The sequence below is a fragment of the Melanostigma gelatinosum genome (assembly GCF_949748355.1).
Source record: "Melanostigma gelatinosum genome assembly, chromosome: 19".
Classification (NCBI taxonomy): domain Eukaryota; kingdom Metazoa; phylum Chordata; class Actinopteri; order Perciformes; family Zoarcidae; genus Melanostigma; species Melanostigma gelatinosum.
Window position 1 is genome coordinate 2,491,114 of NC_136652.1, and position 20,780 is coordinate 2,511,893.

Here is a 20,780-nt window from a genome sequence, read left to right on the forward strand (position 1 = left end):
TGGCTGAGCTGGATGCTTGCCAGAGGCTGTTATGAGTCAAGAAAGCTTACTTTTCTTAAAACATAGTGTAAACCGTATGCCACCTGGGAGAGATTATTCCTCCCTGTTTCAATACACTCCGGCTTATTTGAATAATTGGGTTTCGAAACACGTGACAGAATCTTGTCACAAGGCTCCTTTTTTCTTTTTTGACGGAGTATTGTTTTGACAAATATCAACAGACACAATAAGACACCGGGCTTTTGCGCGCCGCATTACTGGACTCACAATTACCCAGCAATAACCGAGAGGCATTTCAAGCCGAGGCGAATGGATCACTCAGCAGGCAGCTGACAGCAGGAGCTAACTCAGCAAGCGACAAACATAATAAGAAAATAATGGTGGAGAGTGCCAGAAGAGAGGATCATCTATACAACACAGGGACATCCAATAAACAAGAGAAGAAGGCAACACATAGGTGGGAAAAACCAATCTATGGAGACAGGCGAAGGGAACGTACACAAATAAATAGACACATCCAAAGACACTCTCCTGTCAACAGAGCCTGTCTGACCGAGGCAGACAGGGACGAGCATGTTCTACTGAGGAGTCGTGCATCAGCTGGTATTAAAGCAGCGCATAGAAACACAATGATTGCATTGGTTCCCAGATGAAAAGATGATTTCATTCTATGATATGAGGCTGTGAGAAAGTCTTATCAAGGAAAACTTTACGGTGAGCAATAACAGGAAGTCCGGGGAGTGGCATCACGTCTGAGCGGTGTTTGGTCTGGAAGTGGTTGCTGTTGTTTTGTGCTGACTAGACTAGATATTTGATCCAGTCACACGTTTGGGTATTGCAACAACGAAACTGAAGGATGATGTCACAGTGTGTGGTGAAAGACCGAGCAGGAAGAGAGTGAAGAAAGGAGCTGGAGACAGAATATGCTCAGACTGGCAGCCCAAATCTGATTTCGGGCATATCCAGATTGGAATCAGATTGCTTTTATCAAGTGTGCTTGGCAGTGAAACACCTAGCAGTCGTACTGTCCTTTGAAATCTGACTCAAATCGAATTTGAAAGGACTCAGCCGAGCCACTCAGATCAGATCCCAGACTGTCCTTTACGTCACTCGCATAACACAGAACACATGATGGTGACATCACACCTGGCTGTGAGCGCCGCGCAGCGCTGGAAGAAGTACTGACTGTAGATCTCCAGTAGAAGTGTGACAAGTGCAGCATTCCAAGTCCTCCTTACAGTCAGGAACAGGTTTTATCAAGGAAAGAATGTAAATGTTCCAGTCTTCAGAAAGTGTGTAATATATCATTATTAACATTCGATTGTTAGTACTAACACTTTACTGCTGCAGCCGGACGAGGTGGAACTGCTCGTAACTACTTTATGTGCCGTCGGGTCGTTTAATGCAGCAGTTCCCAACCTAAGGATTGCAGCCCTTCCCAAGGATCACAAGATACATCTGAGGGGTTGTGAGATCATTCAGAAACACTTTTGTTTTTTTGTAGGAAGATGTTGGTGTTGGAAGCGTTCTTGTTTGTGTCTGTAGTCCGAGTAGTACACTGACCAATCATGTTTGAGCAGGCTTTGGTTGCATGCAGGTAAACGGCCCGTGTGGAGAGCAGAAGAGACGCAGCGCTTTGGCCGAAATGCAATCTGGGAATCTATCGGCTATTGTCTGATGATCATTTAGCTTTAAATTAGCTTTTATTAAATGTATCTGTGTTCATAAGCAGATATCTGTTGATAGAGATTAGCCGAAATATCATCTGGATGTGGAATTTGCTAATCCACTAAACAATAACCGCTCACGGAAAAGGAAGTCCTGACTGTCAGTAATCTGTTATCCGGAATCCGCTGGCTACATCAGAATCCCTGACATATTGGCCATAGCCCTCATCCTTCCCATACATGTGGTAGATACAAAGTGTAATATTCTGGAGGACCAGAAACTCAAGTACACAGTACAGTTCTTGAGTAAAAGTACTTACTCTCCACCTCTGCTGCCACATGAAGCATGACTGCACATATTCGATTCTTCATTCCAGAAAAAGGCTCGATGAGTCACAGCACGTGCAGCATTGTCGTCGCCACAAGAACTAATCTCCACGGCTGAACACAAACAACATCGCTTGTAAATGACAAATAAAAGAGTTGCTTCCCAGAGACCAGAATGAAGAGACACATTGAGATCTTATGAGGTGGGAACATACAATGTAAGATAAAGGGGAACGATGAGGGGAGGGGTGTGTGGGTCCAGCATGCGTCAGCAGCACGGAGCCTCCATGAAGTTCAGTGTGGTTGGAGCAGAACATGGCGGCGCGGGGCTCTGTGTTGTGTGCTGTACGCCTGCTGGCAGCCGCTCTGCCTTTCGTTGGCCAGCGCTTTTTTGGCTTCTTTCAGAGGGCTCCAAAGCAAACAAGAAGTGTCCAAGAAGGCCGTAAAACCTGCGTCAGCCCCCAGTCATGCACAGCGCTGTGCTCCACAAAATGCCAGCACGCTTTTCACATTTTCTTATCAAACTGATGCAAAATGTAAAAGTGATTTTTAATTATGGTGAGGATTTTTTAAATGTCTTTAGAATTTCTCTTATTAAGCTAAACTGAAAACTGTTATAGTGAATCATTTTACATTTCCATGTGATATGTGGTGCGCCCTGTATAGCCTGAGAGGACTGATACACGACACACAGCCCAGTGTTGGCTGCCATTGACGAGATAATATGAAAAGATGTGGAAGGACGCCTCATCCCATTCGTGATGCTACTCAGCCAATCAAATATGTGTATTCCGATAAGCGTCGCCCTCGACTGGAGTGCGTTATTCAACACACGGCAGAGACGGAGAGAGACCCAACAGTCGGAGAGAACGTGAGTCAGAGCAGTTATTCCACATGGTGCGCTCGAGAAAGAGAGATGTGCACAACGAGACCACAGCCTTTAACCAAGAATGGACAGACTCCTACATGTTAATTCTAACCACGTCAGTTTAAAACCATGTGTCTCACATGTTCAGAGACCGTGAGGATTATTAAAAGCAGCAATGTGAAGCGACACTACGAGACAAAGCACAACTCTTTAGAGCAAACGTACCCACCCACATCTGAAATGAAGACACAGAAAAACCTAAGAGCCCAAAATGATCAGAATCATAACGCTTTAATTCACCGTTCAATGATGTTAACAGAGAAGAATAGAGCTGAAACAAGTGGTTCAATAACCACAGATAAAGTCCATGCTCACACATTTATCTTATTAGAAGATGAGAAAAACATTATAGTGTGTCTTTTTGATTGACATCACTTCACACCTGAATGAACTGAATTTAAAGCTGAAGGACAATTCAGTGAAATCATTTTCTCTAAAATTAGGTACTTTATTCTAAGAGTCACATTTTTCAAAAGCTTTCTGTCATGTAAGTTATTCTGAAATACAGCCTTCATTTAACTTGAAACAAGAGAAGAACATTTATTTATATTAGAGTTGTATTATTTATAATTCATCCAGTTCAATTAGAAAACTGACAATAAATATCGTTGAGATATTATTCAGTTGAACTTTATATATTTGATTTGACGGTCAGTTGTTGACTACACAGAGACGTTAATACAACTGTTGGCTGATTGAAGATATCTGGGACGAAATCACAGCGCACGTGAAACGTTATTGTGATGTTCTGGACCTCGCTGGATATGAATTGAATGCTCCTGGCCCAACGGTATCTTTTTACTTCTGCTGATTGCGTTCACGCTTCAGAAAACATGAAAGTGGTGTTCATTAGTGAAGATTATGCTGCTGAACAAAACATCTCAGTATCATAAACGTTTGTTTACCGCAGAGCTTATTTTCTGCAATAATCCTAAATCCAATGTAAACATCCTGATGGCTGTTAGTAGAGAGAAGCAGTGTGAGGCTAACTTCCTGTTGGCCTACGACAACACGTCATCCCTGCGGCACAATATTACGAAATCATTGAGAATAAAAGAAAGGAGACAAACAATGGTGATCAGCGATTGGTTGTTGGGAAAACACATTCACAGCTCATTCGCGTTTCTGTCTGGCTGCTGATTGGTCGACTGAACTTGCTGCTGCTCTCCTCCGCTCATTGAACACAGTCACTGAGAAATACTCAGGAAGGTACTTGATGAAAAATAGAATGTGCGGTCAGGATAGGCAGTGCCTAACCATGTTGAGATTGCATGAGTTGTATTTATAGATCATTTATTCATATTCATAACTCACAATATTGTATTTATTCATTTGATTTTAAATTGTCTTTATTCAAAGGTGTCTCAGGATTACACATACTCAAGTACAACTAGTCAGAATAGTATAGTTTACTGCTTTTGCCATTTTTCGGACATGTCATATTGATTTATGTTGATTATTGATGTTGTTCATGAGGATTAGTTCAGTGACAGTTTGCTGTATATTTACTGCATATTTTATTTGGTATTTTGTTTCGTCTTTTTACTTTTATGTTCAAAATGAATACACAACAATCGAGAAATAAAATGGTTGTGACAGTGAGAATGTTTGCTCACGCTCCACCTTTTGTCCGCTCACAGTTCACTGCCGCCAGCCGAGCAGGCTCTTCTGTTTTCCATTACTCTTCTCCTCAAGCAGCGACAGCTTGTGGATAAAAGGGGGATACTGTGATGTGATAAAATCACTAAGAGCTCTGCTAAAGCATGAAAAATCCACTGCCCACTCTCAGATCGCCTTGAGAACGTTTCATTATGAGTGGCATTGACACGGCCCTGGGTGAGCAGCACAATGCGGAGGCAAAAGAAAACAGGGAAATATTAAAAAGCACCATCGATGTGACCGGTCACTTGCAAAGTAAGAGCTAGCTTCTACAGGCAAACAACAAGAGCAGCAGCGCTGCCAGTCAGGGGAATTATATTGAGTTGTTGCATGTTCGTTACAGAGTTAAGCTCCAACCTGCGTTTACCAGCACATGGAATCGGACTCAGAGAGATTTAATTGCAGACATTGCAGGTTACCAGGAGTACGAGCAGGATGCTTTGTTGCAGTGGGAGTGGATGAGACCAGGGACCAACTTGGCTCAAATATCAGTGTGTGGTATAAGAATGCTTTTTGGGTTTTGATGAACTGAGTAATGACAGAAGTGCTTATAAAATATCAGAGTATATATTGGATGTCTTACAAAAGTAGAATTGTGTTGAGAGAGTTGATTGCACGTATGATGATGGAGCTGCAGTGATGGCATCAGAGCTTATTGTGTACAGGCTAAAAGAGCCTGGAGACATAATTATCCAATGATATGCGCATAAATTAAAATGTGGTGCTTTCACAATCAGCAAAATTCATTCCAGAGACTGCATTTCTTCTTCAAGGCTTTTGAAGGGCAAGTCTACAAAACACATGTGCTGGATGAGGTTGTGAAATGCTGCATCCTGACATTTAAAAAACATTTCTCAGGAAATATTCCGCATTCTTTTTTTTTTTACAGATCTTTCCATAAAACAATGCATGTCTGTAGATTTACAAATATTTGCAGAAATCTAAAAGTTTGCCATTAAAATAGCAGGTAATTAACCATAATTTAAGATTACCATAATATTTATTCTTGTATGGATTCTAAATGTAATTTTACATTAAATGTGTGGTAAGTGTGACAATATGTTTTTATTAAGTGACACGAAATTGATTTAGTAAATTACTATAGAAAGAAATTTAAAAAACATCATTTTACTGCTTTCTTTCTCTGAATGTCATGGGAGTATTCACCGCTACGCTAGTGCTGGTAGGCCTGCAACACAAACAAGCCTGAGGCCTAAAGGGATGGTTCTGCTCTTTCATATGAAATGTATCCATACAAATGTATGGATTTAGACACACACACACACACACAGTAAATTGTAGAATTTACCAAGCAAGATATGCCAAACGTGTGTGCTCGCATTAGCAGCTTTATATCACTGTTAACTTTGTAACTGCATTATTGGGATGGACATTTTCTGCTATTTGGTAGATGTTTTATAACTTATAAGAAACACTTTTATGCTCTGCTTCATGTTCAGTTGTTTGATCCTTGCAAAAACATTTTTCAAATATTTAATTAAATATATATATATATATATATATATATATGTATTTATGATGTATAGAGGGGCTACCCAGGCCTGTATTATAGTGACTGTATTCAGATGGGTTAGGGTCATTCACACCCTCCCTTCCTTCCTTCCTCCCTTGCTCCCTTCCTCCCCTCTTCCCTTCCTCCCTTGCTCCCTTCCTCCCCTCTTCCCTTCCTCCCTTGCTCCCTTCCTCCCCTCTTCCCTTCCTCCCTGCCGCCAGGGGCTCAACAATTTATGACACAGGCCGACTCGGACTTCACAGGCTGTAAACAGTCGTTAACTGACGGGGATTCATCAAATCTTTCACGCAGTATGAGGCGCTTCTTTAGCTGAAGGTCTGTCAAATTGTGTTGACAGGAGGAGGGCGTGGCTCAAGACAAAGGGTGAATATGTTATTGACCGAAAGAGTGACGGAGGTAGAGAGGAGACACACACATTGAACTTTGTGAGTAAAAGTCATGTAATTATCTGATTTGGATAATACAGAAAGGTGCATTTGACTCAAGTTTAGTTGATCGAATAGGTTTCATGGCTAAAGAAAAGCTTTAGTGTTTGTAGCTAATGCTAACGCTTAGTTTATACTCGCTGTCGTGAAGCCGGCACGACAATCTTTGTAACTTGGTGCACGCAATCACGTGACTGACACAACTAGTTCTCTGATATAAACACTATTTACATGACGATAGGAATTATACAAAGAAGGCCAATTCACTTTGAAATGCTTTAGAAACAGGTCTTAAAAATGTACATTTGACGCAATATTTTGCAGCCAAATCAAATAGTTTACAGGATATTCAGCCTTTCTTCTCTATAATGCATTTAATACTTGACTTGCTTCTTTACAGTTATTGTACACAAGCAATGAAGTAGTTCATGAATATGAGATATGAGTTCACAGATAATTACAATCCATCCTCGTCATTGTGGAGGTTCATAGGCCCGCCTCAGTAGACCTTCCATATGTGACTCATACAGTAACGTTATGTGTAACATTGTATGGTAATGTGTTACTGTCTCATGGTAAAATGAACCACCACATTGACCTTTATTAGCCTACTAATGACCCACCATGCCAGGCGGACTTCGCTCAGTAGTTTGTAATGTTACAAGTAATATTTTGTCTAAGGGTGGCATCGTCCTTATTTCAGTGAGGAAGGTGTTCTTGTGAATGTAAAGACAGACAGTTTGCAGAATCAAACCATTAAATTATAGCCATTTTGATTAAGCTAGCACACAGGAAGTACGGCCCAGCAGTTGGAACAGGACCGTGATGCCGACTCATCAGAGTCGGCACTACAGAGAAGATTGAGGTGGACGACCATGTACCCTGACCTCAGTGAGTCCAGTGACCTGCTGGTGGAACATGCCAGACACCACGGACCTCTGTGTGCAAGCATCACAGTTTAGAGCTTCAGCTGTTGTTGGCAATGGCTCCTTTAAAATGTCCAGTTCATTTTTTTAACATTACAATTCTCCAAAAGGACTAATATTACATGTACATAACAAGCACATATCCTGTGTTTATGCATTGTGTCGTAGTTGTTCTTACTTGGAGAAACCACCATCTTGCAGGATGACTGCAGAGATGGGCAGCCTCATGACACTGATTGGTCTTAAAGGTATCGGCCTTTTTTAAATGTTTTTTTGATGTAGTATACTTGTAACATTTCTAAATGTAGTAATTCATTAAATTAACTTATTAATACTGTTAATGTGCAGTCTTTAATTATTTTGTACTTATTGCTTCTTTGTACATCATTTCTTAGTCATTGTACCTAAAAAAACATTATTTTGATGGTAAATACTTCGACTGGGTTGTTTCGTAATGTAACAAATAAAAGCCCAAAACTTAAAGAGGTTGACCACAAACATACTAATTTTTAATGTATTTTAAGACAAATGTTGTGTTTTCCCATGGTTTCACGAACATTTATTCACAACGATATACCGTTATTTAATTCATATAGAATAGGTTATTTGCTCATCTGCCTCCAGGTTGGTACAAACTAACCTCCAACACCAGATCTCCGGCAGAAGAAGATGGAGAACTCTGGGATGGGATGGCGAGAGCCTCGCGACTGCCTCAGGATCTGATCTTTGGCTCTCAAAAGCATCCACCGGTTTCCTCCTGACGCCACATGATGACATCTTTAACCTGACAGATGCGCTGTTTGGTCATCTTCCAACCAAGGCTGTGGACATATGCTCTGTGCACTTCAGAGGCACCATGTGTGCCACAGAGCCAACAACAATCAGCAGAGCAGTTTGACAGTTTTCATGATCATTTTGAACAGAAAAGACCTGCCACCACACACACGTCAGAGACGAGAGGAAAAGAACATTCTGTAATGTTCCTGACAACATCACTGAAGTTTGAAGTCTCTCTCTCACTCTGAGCTGTGTCCATGCACTCGGCCCGAATTAAGAAATGTTTCCAGTCGGTGTTGGACCTCAGAATTGCAATCCTTTCTTTTTGCAGATGATGCGGTTCTGTTGGCTCCTTCAACATGTGACCTTCAGCAGGCATTGGGGCGGTTTGAAGCCCGAGTGTGAAGCGGTTGGGGTGAACGTCAGTACCTTCAAGTCTGGGCCCATCTTTCTCTGCCGGAAAACGGTGGATTGCACCGTCTGGGTTGCAAGTGAGTCACTGCCCCAAGCCAAGGAGTTCAAGTATCTCAGGGTCTTGTTCATCAGTGAGGGTAAAGAAGTGTGAGATGGACATCAATGGTCATGGGCTTTCGATAGTGACAAAGAATGAGATCGGTCATACAAGCAGCCGGAGTGAGCTTGGGCTGGGCTCAGCCTTAGAGATAGGGTAAGGAGCAGACAACCGGTGGGATCTCGGAGTGGAACCGCTACTTCACGTCAGAAGGAGCCAGAGTGTTTGATGAAAACAACCATTGCTGAGATTTATCATGGGTGGCGCTGAATGGCTTCATTCGACCTCCAGACATGAGATACTTTTTCACATCAGTCTTCATGTATTTTAATTCACATGTCTGAGTCATTGAATATAATCTGATAATGATTGGACTCCAAGTGTCCAGGTATTATCCTGAGAACATATACACTGGCAGCATTCCTCCTGAACTGTTCACTGTGTTTATTTTACAGCAGGCAGTAAGAATCGAAGTCCTATTGGCAGAATGTAGGTTGCCATGCAGATGTAACATATATATATAGGGTCCTTTTTTACAGACACTTAACTCCAATTAACCTTCATTCTCCTACTCGCCTGTAATCACATTATCCTCCGGCATTTAACTCTATTTTTCTTTCATCCATGAGAGGCCGTGTCCTCCTGCTACATGCCCAGAGAACGGCGAGGCAGTGCTAGAACAAGCTTCTCCTTGTGCTGGATCTCCCAGTTGGCCAGAGAACCAGTCTATGGTCTTCTCTCTCTCTCTCTCTCTGCGTCTCCCCCTCCTCCCCCTCAGATCTCTCTCAATGCCCTCCTCATGCTCTCTGTTTAGCCCTCTCTCTCTGCTCCCTTGCAGCACATCTGAGCTCTGCCCGGGGGCCGTGTCCAGCGTCAGACAACGTCTGATTCATGTCTCCAGCCGGCTGCTGCGGTCAGCTGACCGTATAGTACTATAAGATTTGGCCTGTCGGAGTATTGATACAATATCCTGCCAGGATGCTAATCACTTCCAGGGGACTTTAAGTGTGCTTCAATAAGGATAGTTTAATCACACAAATTTAAAAAAAACTATCATATCTGACTGTATTGTTTTTATAATTTATTTCTAATACATTCAGACATAGTGAGTCAAAATAAGGATTTTCTTTCTCGTTATTAAATGTTTGAAAAAAGTTTGAAACAGAGGCTCCCCCCCCACACACACACACATTCCAGCTGTCAGAGGTTCATTCATGTCCTTCTATATGAAGCGTTTCTGACGACCTGCCTGTCCCCTGAAGCATCGTACGTGATCCAGCTCACTTGCAGCACATGAATCCCGACACTCCAAGAGCTGCATGTTGAGCTGTCTCCCTCACTGACACATTAGTGGCATATTGTCAGAATTGCTGCACAAATGATGATGCAGGAAATTTGCAGTGATTCTAACAGATTTGGAAAGGTCACTTCAGTTTGGCTCATAATTTAAACTTCTACTCCGCTACACGTTAGAAAGAAATACTGCAGTGAAGTTCAGTTATTACAGCGCTGTGACTACTAGTTACTTTACAGATTATGATTCTACACGCAAAATGTGAGATGATGTGATGAATTACGGTTACATCCAAGCCTTTCCCTTGTTGATTAATCGTTGTCTTATTTAACTCATTCATTGTTTGGTCTATTAAACAACGTAGAATAGTGAAAAATGTTCAGCACAACTTCCCCGAGCCTACGGTGATGTGTTCGAAAGTCTTCTTCTCTCCGACTCCAGGTCCAAAATGAAAAAGATATTCAGTTTACAATGACATAAAACAGTTAAGGCCGATAATGCTTCTTTCTTAAGTAAAACTTGAATGCAGGACTTCTACTGGCGGTGAAGTATTGTTACATTGTCCTGCGAGTCACTTTCTACTTTTGGGATTAAAAAGTTCTTTGCAAGGAGCTGGGAAAGAAAACATCAGCTTTCAGTCCCAGAAAATACGGAATATTTATGAATTCATCTGTTCTCCTTCAGTAGTAATGTGTGCTCATTAGTCTCGTCCATTGCAGTGCTGGTGAGGGTTCGGCATTGCTGGCAGTGTAACACGTGTGAATAATGCAGCTTTGTAAATGGAGGGTGCGTTCAGGACAGTGGTCCCCTTTTTTTCCTGAAAGCTTTTGATCAGAGAGACGGCATTATCTCCCAGGAAGCACGGTGTGTTTACCGGGGACGAGCAATAGAGCACTTCACAGCCATTTACATAATGAGACTGTTGCAAAAGGTGTTCGAGATAATTGCTTCTGTTTCCCCCCCGACATTTTCAAGGTTATTGGTGGAAAAGCTCACAATTGTTTTAAATAGCTTCCTGCTATAAAAGAGAGATTGAGGCAGATTTCAGAATGTAAACTGTTCAGAAAGGCTGCACTCTTATATTATTATATTTATATATATATGTAAATGATAATGTGTACTCAACCTTTTGTTTTGTGTCTGCTGTAGGCCGCCCATTAGAATCATCACCCTGTTTAAAGCTGTGCTTCAGAGGGATTTGTCGCCCCAGAGGTTGACAAGACAAGTGTACGAGGTTAGAGAGAGACACAGCGAACAACAGGCAGCGAACTAGAAAGAAACTTGGCGTCGATGAATAATGCATGTGAAAAGGTTCATCTAATGGCACTCTTTCAACTTTTAAAAGTTGATCTTTGCTTCCAAAGAGATGCGTTTGGCTTAAAAGCCCCCTTTCTTTCCTAACTGACTGCTGCCGTCCTCCAAACTCAGCTTGAGAGAGCGACACTGATTGGTTTAATTATGTTTGCAGTGATTAAGCATCTTAATGGTGCTCATCACAATATGAGATGTGAATTATAATGATTCCGTGATGTGACATTTGAGCTACAGCTTTGGAAATCATTTATTTTTTTATTTTTTTATTCGGAGCAGTTCTCTTTTTTCTTTAGTGACACATTTCAACACACAGACACACACACACACACATGCGCACACACACACACACACACACCCACACACACACACAGAGACTAGCAGACAATTTAAAAAGAGGGACTCTCACCGTCTTTGGATGCTCGGTGGTCATGGCAGGGTCAGAGAAGAACAGAGACAGAGAGCGGAGAGCCCGACCTCGCGGCATTACACTCCCATCCCGGCTCGGCTCCCGGACACGAGGACGAGACCGACGGGGCTCGTTAACTTGAAAGCGCGGGTGGAGGGCGGCGGAGCGCTCGCCGGAGTGTGTCAAGAGGAAACTGCAGGCACCAAACAGTCAGGCCGCCAAGAGGCAGTGCGAGAAGGAAAAGGAGACAGACAAAGGCAGAGAGGTTTCAAAGACGCCAGCAGTTTCTTCTTCCTCTTCCCCCTCGCTCTCTCTGGTGTAACTTAACCCCTCCGAGCAAGCAGACACACAGAACCAGTTCCAGACCTGTCCCCCACCGACGGCGGCCTCTCCCCCCTTCTCTCTCAGTTCTCTCTGTTTTTTGGTATCATTTAACTCTTGATTCGGCGGGCCGGGCGATGAGCTCACCGCGGGGCTCAGGTTTCAGCGCCTTCACTGGAATGCGAGGGCAGCCACGCGGTGATGCAGAGGTGCTGGGGAGGTCAAAGGCTACCGGGGTAGTGTGGAGGAACAGAGAGGAGAGGAGTGTCTGTCGTCTGGGGGAGTTCCAGTGGAGGGGTATCTGAGGGGCCTGGAGTGCCGAGAACAAAACAGGAGTCACGGGTTACGGATGTTTCGGGGCCAGGCAACATCTGACAGCTCTGGAGGCGATGGACTTGAGGACACGGAGTACATTTACACTCTCAAAGACACACACACACACACAACCTCTCCTAAGTGCCAGAGTTATTGCTCACTTAGACAGCGGGGTGTTTTCCTCTGGGAGAAAAGCGTTTTTTTCTTTGGTAGAGTTTTCACATTTGTGCAGTCAGAGGGTACGTAACTACAGAGGTGAACACAATCACAGGCATACTAACACTTGTATTAGCATGGAGCACATTCAGCACAGAGTTACAAGGGGCTTTAGAATAATGATACAACTTCAGTGAAATGGATAATTAGATAAAATGCAATTATAAATGACAGACAAATAGGTTCTTCGTAAAAGCAAGAATGTGTTAAGGGCAACAGTAAAGGTTCCTCCAAGGAACACAGAGACGTTCTACGTGGTTCTGAACCATGCATGTATAAAAAGAACTGGACACAGCGGTGCAGGCGGGGCGCCGTTCTGAAGTTGCTCAGTGGTGCAAGAAGCAGAAAAAGGTTTGCCTGCTGGGTATGAAATCACCCAGAGCTTGCACATCCATGTTGCCCACAGAGCAAGCGCACTAAAGACGAGGTGGCTCTGAAAGACTTTCTGAATAACATACAAGCTAACAAGCCAAGCGAGCTAGTTAGCGGCCTTGCAGAACTTCTTTGTAGTAATCTTAGACAGCGTATGTTGTGACTGCGTGCTAAACACACTGTTAACAGTTTTCATAGGGACACATTCTTTGGTAGAACCTACTTGTAATGGACACGGTCGACAGTGTGCTCTGTTCTACAGGCTGACAGTGGCACTGATGGAAAGAAGTGTTGCTGGTACTGGGGCAAGCAGACGTCTCAGAGACCTGGACAACCAGTGTCCTTTTGAAGTGGCCCTTTTATTCAGCTCTTGGAGTCCATGTGTTGTTTTGTTCGGACTGTATCCTGTTGTAAGGTGTCTCTGCTAGCCTACTGTATATGCTAACACTCTACAGCAGCCATTCATGGTGAATTGGGTCGCTTTTGTCATGTTTATTTTAAGTGGGTCCCCAGAAGAAAAGGTTGTGAAACACTGCTCCACACAAGTGTTTTCTACAGTCATTGTTTCATACTCCCAGGCTGACATCCACACTTTCTTAATCAATCTTCTTAAAGCACTGCCAACAACTTTAGACAGGCAGTTTCTATGTGTTACTTATTTCAAGATAATTTGTTTGGCATTTCTGCTTCATTTGATATTGTGACGGACAGACAGGAGAAGCAGGGGATGACATGCAGCACTGGGCCCTGGGCCGGACGAGTATCCAGGCAACGTCTCCTCATACAGCGGTTCAGATGATGTCATACCAAAAAGATACTCCTCATTTTTCGTGCGTCTTCCTACAAAAGTTTTATTTTCCGCTCGTTATAAACAGTCTTTTCAAAAGAAACTTCGGTCTTCAGCTGTGTGGGTTTCTGTGGTCTTTTAACCTTCTGGTTCATGATTACGTGGATTACACACAAATGTAGCATATCTACAAATTACAGTGCAGTCATTGTTGTAGGGGTGGATGTGAACTTCTTACAGTGTAATTTCAAGCTGTAGCTTGTTATGTGAATGCTAACCCTTTCACCTTCACATTAGTGTTATTCTTTGTGTCTTCCATAAAGCGCTGCAGAACAATGCAGGTACACTCCAGACTAATTATATGGTGTGTGCGCCACCTACACCAGCAGAGGTGTGAGGAGCGGTGCTAATCCCACTGATGGCTAACTTGACAATCAAGCCCTCCAAAAAAAGAGGCAAAGAACAAAGTAATGCCTTTGAAGATACCAATGTCAAACTGACTGCCTCTCTCAACCCACAGCGTAACTAAAGTAACCGTGGTTGATCATAGAGGCCTGGCATTTATTTAGTTTTTCGTCCAGCCAGTCGCCGTCCTGCTGCTTACTTCTTCTTCTCTCCGGCTGGCTGTGAGCTGCAGCTCTGCCGCTGGCGATGTGTGGTCTTTATTAAGGAGAGGAAGTGTGCGAATGAGCACTGCAGGCCCGACATCTCAGGAATCTTGATCCTTTTTCCCCTCGTGGCACTTTTCACCAGCGGGGCCAGCTAATCGCTTACACTGATAGCCGGGTTCTGCACGAGGCCCCAGTTCTCTGAGAAAGAGCCCCCCCCCCAACCTCGCATACTGTTTGTGCAGATGAGTGTCGGAGCGGGCACACCCTCTGCAGGCCTGTTCCCATGGGAACAGCAGCGATAGCGAACAGCTTGTTTTTGTGTTTTTTGGCAATGTTGCTACTGCTGGAACACTGACAGGCACTGGGGAGGTCTGATATGCAAACACATTGCCAGGTAGACTCGATGTGAGAAGAATGTTTCCTTGACTTTCCCCTCCGTGTTGTTTCATCCACGCTGAGATATTTGGTCCTACAGCTCCAGAGGAATGCACCTATCCGTGGGAGATGTTGATCAAGTGGAGTTTAGGTTTCCATGCCACAAGCCGACAAGCTGAACTTGTTCTCCAGGGTTCACAGTCCTCAGGTGGATCACGAGATCCGTTTTAGTCAAATGACTTCAGGTTAGTGTTACACGTCTCCGCACGCTCGGCCGACAGACACTTGGCTCTGCTTTTGACCCTTTTCTCGTCTCAGAGGGAATTCCACGCTGACTAAACAGGAAAATACGTTTTTTTTTAAATCTCCTCTTTCCAGATAAATTCAAATGATAACATCTCTCTGTGGGTTAGCTGACTTCATTAGCATACTTGTAATTGTAAACCTCCCGTCTTAAATGAACCGCTCCTTTTAGGGTGCAGGGCAGTGACGTTTTAAACAGATTTGCACCGGCGCTGGATCGGCCAGTGCTGTTGTGAACAAGCAATGAGTGGCATCACCAATGAAGGCAAGAATTATTAAAAGCATTTTAAAGAAGTCAAGCTCAAACTGTGAGGAAAGCAAAAATATGCTCCTACAGCTTTATGAAAACCAAGAAAAGTTAATTAATGTTGGACAATCGCCATCTGTGGCAGGAACAAAGAAGAAACATCCCCAGCTGCCTTTCATACATCAAAGAAAACCTATATATCTATATTTGTTTTCATAAATACTAGAAACACACAGAGCGCACGGGGAGCTTGAAATGAAATGAAAGTGCACATTTATTGCGCAAACAACTACCTGACTTTATGGTGTTTGGACTCCTGAATGAAAACACACTTCAGGAACCCTTCACCAGGCTTCTCGCTGAGAGCAGACGCCTCCCCTCTCCTGCTGCCCTCTCGCCTGGGACGCCGGGGTAATTACATCATTTGGAGACGGAATGAAAGCACTTTACAAGCGAAAGTACGCAAAATGCTTTATTGCTCGCAGAATTGCCAATTAAAAAGCAGCACCTGGAATGCAGAGGCTCAGCTGAAACGGGCCCTCTCCCACACCGTGGCAGACCTGGAACCCGTCGCCCCCCTGGTCCACAGAGGCCCCGAGAGAATGTTTTTCTTTACATCCTTTTTTTCCTCCCCTTTTACCCCGGCTTTATTTGTGAAAAGTTGCCGACAATACACCTTCACATTGGCTTACTTAGCCTATAAGTCACCGGAGCCTGACGTGCTCTTAAACATATTAATAAAGCCCATTTCCTGCAGAGCATATGGCACGGCTACAACGTAAACCTGCTCGGGGCACGCTACTGAAAAAGAAAACAGTCATGATTCTCTCCAGCACCCAGTCCACACTACGGTAGGTGCACCTCATCCAACACACACACACACACACACACACACACGTTTAGGCCAGTCCAGACCTGGCTGTCCAGTCCCAGATGTGTCCCGTGCTCAGGTATGGCTCCCCCAGGAGAGAGAAACAGACCCAACTGAACAAACAGAAAGGTGGAGAAAAGAAAGACATCTTTCATATCCTGACACTGCTCTTACACAACACCATGAGCACTATCAATGCTCTACAAGGGAGTCTTGTCTAATGATACCATGTTACATCCCTGGATGAATAGCATTAGTTCAAGGCTCCTACAGGACTAAAGGCGTTTTCACAAGCCGACATTTAGTCCGTTTTAGTCCGACCAGTTGCTTTAGTTTTGGTTTCCAAGCGAACCCTAGTGCGGTCTGATTGCAGTGACAACATAAGCCGACCCGATTGGAGGAAGAGAACCAATAGGGGATCACAGGCTGCTGGCGTGGGTATTTGTTGAGATCGACGCAGGTAAACAACGGGTTAACATAAGTGGGAGAGGACTGACTTGAAGTCTTGAAGAAGCACAGCTAGAAAATACTTGACTTACAGGTTTGTGAATCAAAGTCTAAAAACCAACTTTATTTTTCCAAATATCCATCCCGACTCCCGGCTCTGCTGGTCCTCTGCCTAAACAGTAGCTGACTGACACGTTCACCACACCCACTTATGGAGTCCCCACTCTGCCCAACCACAAAGTGACACACCCACATCAGCCCACACTGCCATGACGACACCGGCGACAATAAAGCCTATGGGCGATACCATGGCAACAGCAGTCACAGGCGCACGTTTGTGGTGTTAGAAAGGAGGCCTTATTTACTTTGCAGATGTCTTTACCGGCGGCGCTGGCTTATTGCTTCTGAGCCTGACTGACATAGTCGTATGGGAAAAAAATTGGCAGAACCACACTTGATGCCTGGCATATTACTCACGATGCTGGTTGGGTCCCTGAGGAGAGACATGAAAGGAGATGGATACCCGACGATAAGGCATATTGCTATGAATGAGAGTCAAAGGGATGTGTAAAACCCTGAGCGGGCTCGTAGCCAAGGCAATCGTGCCTCTAATGTCCAAATAATGGCTGCTGTGCTGTGCACATCCCTATAAGATCCCGGCTACACAGTTTACCAAGTCCAATGTTAAGCCTGCGTTGATTTCAGGGATTTATACAAAAACCCAGTGTCACGTTTCCTCCTTCACGAAATACCGCCGGGGGAAGAAGTAAGCTCTTTCATGTGTGGGTTTTTTCGTGCAAGTATTGGTACAGCGACTGGTTAAAGGCAATTTCTGTGTTCCGCTTTCTAATTGTGGGAAGAGAGGTCTCAGCTGGAATACAGGAATTGAAAGAAGAGCTTATCTTTTGATGAGCCATATGAGGACTCTATTGCCTAAAACCCTCTGGGTGACACACAAGCAGCTGGAGCTAGGATATGAGTAACCTGCCGTCTAGCTTCAAGTCGGCGTCAGCGTGCTGGCTACACCGTATTTTAATCATACATAAGCAGGTGGGCGGAAGCATGGGATTTTGAGCGCTTAGTGAAATGGGGACAAACCATATTAACATGAAGCCATTGAGGTCTGCGCCGACCTTAAGAGGGAAACACATGCCAGTAAATGCAAAGCATTGTGCTAGCGTTATGCTAAACCAGCAGAGTCCAGATCTGAGCTCATTACAAACCTAAGCAAACATGAGCTGGTGGAAACAAAATGATGGTGTTATGGAGCTTATATACTTAGTATTTGCTGCACAGGAAGCTGCCATCATCCTTCTGAAGTCCTTTTTAACTGCAGCTGAATCTCCCTCCTGTGACCTTCTCTGATCACAACAGGGAAAGGCCCTGAAGTGACCCGGGCCTGTAAAGTTTCGTTACATTACCCCTGAGCTTGCATGCCTGGCACTAATGCCCCACCTGTAGCACCGCTGCCTGTGCCAGCACGTCGGACACAGGAGTAAGACCCATTTTGATTCTCTGAAATATTCATTGGCACGGCCTGGGATGCACCAGAGGAGGCGTATAGTGTGTCAAATTAAGATGTGGAGCAGCGTTGTGGAAATGCAGGCTAATCGCAGTGAACCATCGTAAAAGCGAGCCGCCACTGTGTCATCAGTTCAAATGGAGAAAATAGAGAGGGATCTGATCAAGCTGCAAATTTAGAGAAATACTTTTCACAGCATTTGTGATGCAATGACTGGGAAATCTGATGGTTCATACCAGCACTTCACAGCATGTACACAAATAGGTACTGTGTTTGCTATAAGGCTATTGCTACTGATTGGATGGGGAGCAGACTGTAACTCTGACTGGCTTCTCCTGCACTCTTTATTTTCCTCTTATCTATTGTATTTAGATCTTCTTAATATGTTTTAATTCAAAGTAAATTTGAAAGGGATTAGAAGCAAACCAACCTGTTCTAACTCCCAACGCGTCAAGTAGCTTGTCCAGTTCCCCTGAGCGCCTGATACGAACACACCGAGGCATCCTTCATTGTCTGTGTGAGACAACTCCAATGTACACCTGTCTGCACCAGCATTAGATGGTCACAGCAAGTCAAGCAGTATCAATAGCGGGTAAGTCCTCGTAGGACGATGATGGGTCAAACAAACACAGGACTTTCACTCAGCAGCAGACTGTTTGTGTCCCGTGAATCATTTTCCGCTTGATTAATAATCGGGCTTGGCCCCAGATAATTACGCAGAAAGATGGGTGCGATACAACCACAGCATCCATGTGCATTTGACTGAGATATTCGTGGTCTTATCAAACCAAAACATAAAAAATAGAATAGACTTTCTTACATTTTCCTCTAAATGTCCTCTCTTTCTTCATTTGTTCAGCTGTCTTGTCATCTCTGCAGACTTTCCTTACTTACACACACACACACACACACACACACACACACACACACACACACACACACACACACAGCACACAGACTGCACGATGTGTGAGGAGAGACGGAATCTCAAACACACAGCAGACAAACATAAAGGCACGGTAAAATTCCACCCTGAGGTTCGGCTCAGAGACAAGGGATGATTTACATGTGAGAAAAACAACTTAACAGGAAACTCTGTCTTCATGTGGCGTTGTCTCTACTTTAGTTTAACCCGGAAAGGAGGGGGGGGGGGGCAGCTTAGAACATCTGGCTGTGGATGAGTAGCGTCAGCACAGAGCAGCGAGAGGTTTGAGATATTTCAAGACAAAGGTCATGTGCCAAGCGATTCCCTCTCTCATGTCCTCTAGTGTCTGTAAACATTCGACCCGGCAGAGTTTTCCATCACCTGGCAATGCTGAGGTGGATTTTATGGATCGTAAGAAAAATGGGATCCCGTCCACTTTTTCTTTTCTCTCACTGTTGTAAAGTGAAGCTCATGTCTCAGTGGTGCACACATGCACACCTGGCCCCGAGAGGGGACGGTGCTGTGAACCGAAGCCGGCTCGTTGACTCCTTCCTAAAACATGCAGCATATGGGCGAGTTACACGCAGTGTTCTTCTGCTATGCATTACAACAGTAGTTTGAGTGTGATGGGACGCTTCCAGCTGCAGTCTAAATGTGATTTCAGGTCAGCACTGTGAAGAGCGATGCCGGCGGAGTCGCCGTTTTTGCCATTTGGCTGCACGCCCGTCGTCCACTATGCTCCGTGTTCCACGTTTCCACGGCCCGATAGACAGACGACCTCGCTGCTCCCCCCCCCCCTTCCATCACCCACGCCCACCCTGGGCTTGGCACCACCAGCTGTTGAATGCATCAGGCCCCAAAATGGCTCCTCAGCTGCCGCTGTGGCACACGGAGAAAAGCCTGACGGACTAAGCAGCTGCGGGGCTGAAACAAGGCAAGGTCACTGAGAATGCAGCTCATTGCTACCTGCCGACATATTCCCTTAATCATTGGATCACTGCAGCTCAGGAGCGTCGTATCGATTTTGTTTGGGCGGGTATAGGTTGAATAGAACAATAAAAATGTTCACATTTTCAGACTCAATATGCCCTCAGCTCGTCGTAAAGTAAGTCCATTTTACTCAAGTAGTCCTCTTTTGTAACAGGATTAGCATCATTTGTAATCAGATTGATGTAATTATGCTCCTTGGAATTTGTCACCCTCCAACCCTGCTAACTGCAGCGAGAGTGCAGAGACGAGGAGCGGGCAGCTGATTTACTGTTGCTGTTCACACTGTGCATGTTGCCCTGTGGCAGTGTACAACTGCACCCCTCCCATATTAAAGTCTTCAGAGACAGCTGTGTCGAACAAATCAATCAATGGTGTCACGTTCATGGAACATGTGGCATGAAGTGATTTGATGCTCACTGATCTTCCCAGAGGGTGAGGCTGAGAGTCAGATTCAGTTTGTTCAGTTGCTGGATAGATTAGTGAGGGAAGTGCTAAACCATGGGGTGGTTTGTTGTGTTTCAACCAATTTGAAAAAAGAGAATTTATGAATTGATTCAATTTGTATTTAGGAGAAAAATAAACATCCAAATAGGATTACATCCTGCATCTTAAGCATTGTGTCATGATAACCAGTAAGCTACCAGCTACAATAGGCTGACTGCACAGGGCATTAAAGTCATATGTTGCCTTAGAAATTATATGAAAACTAG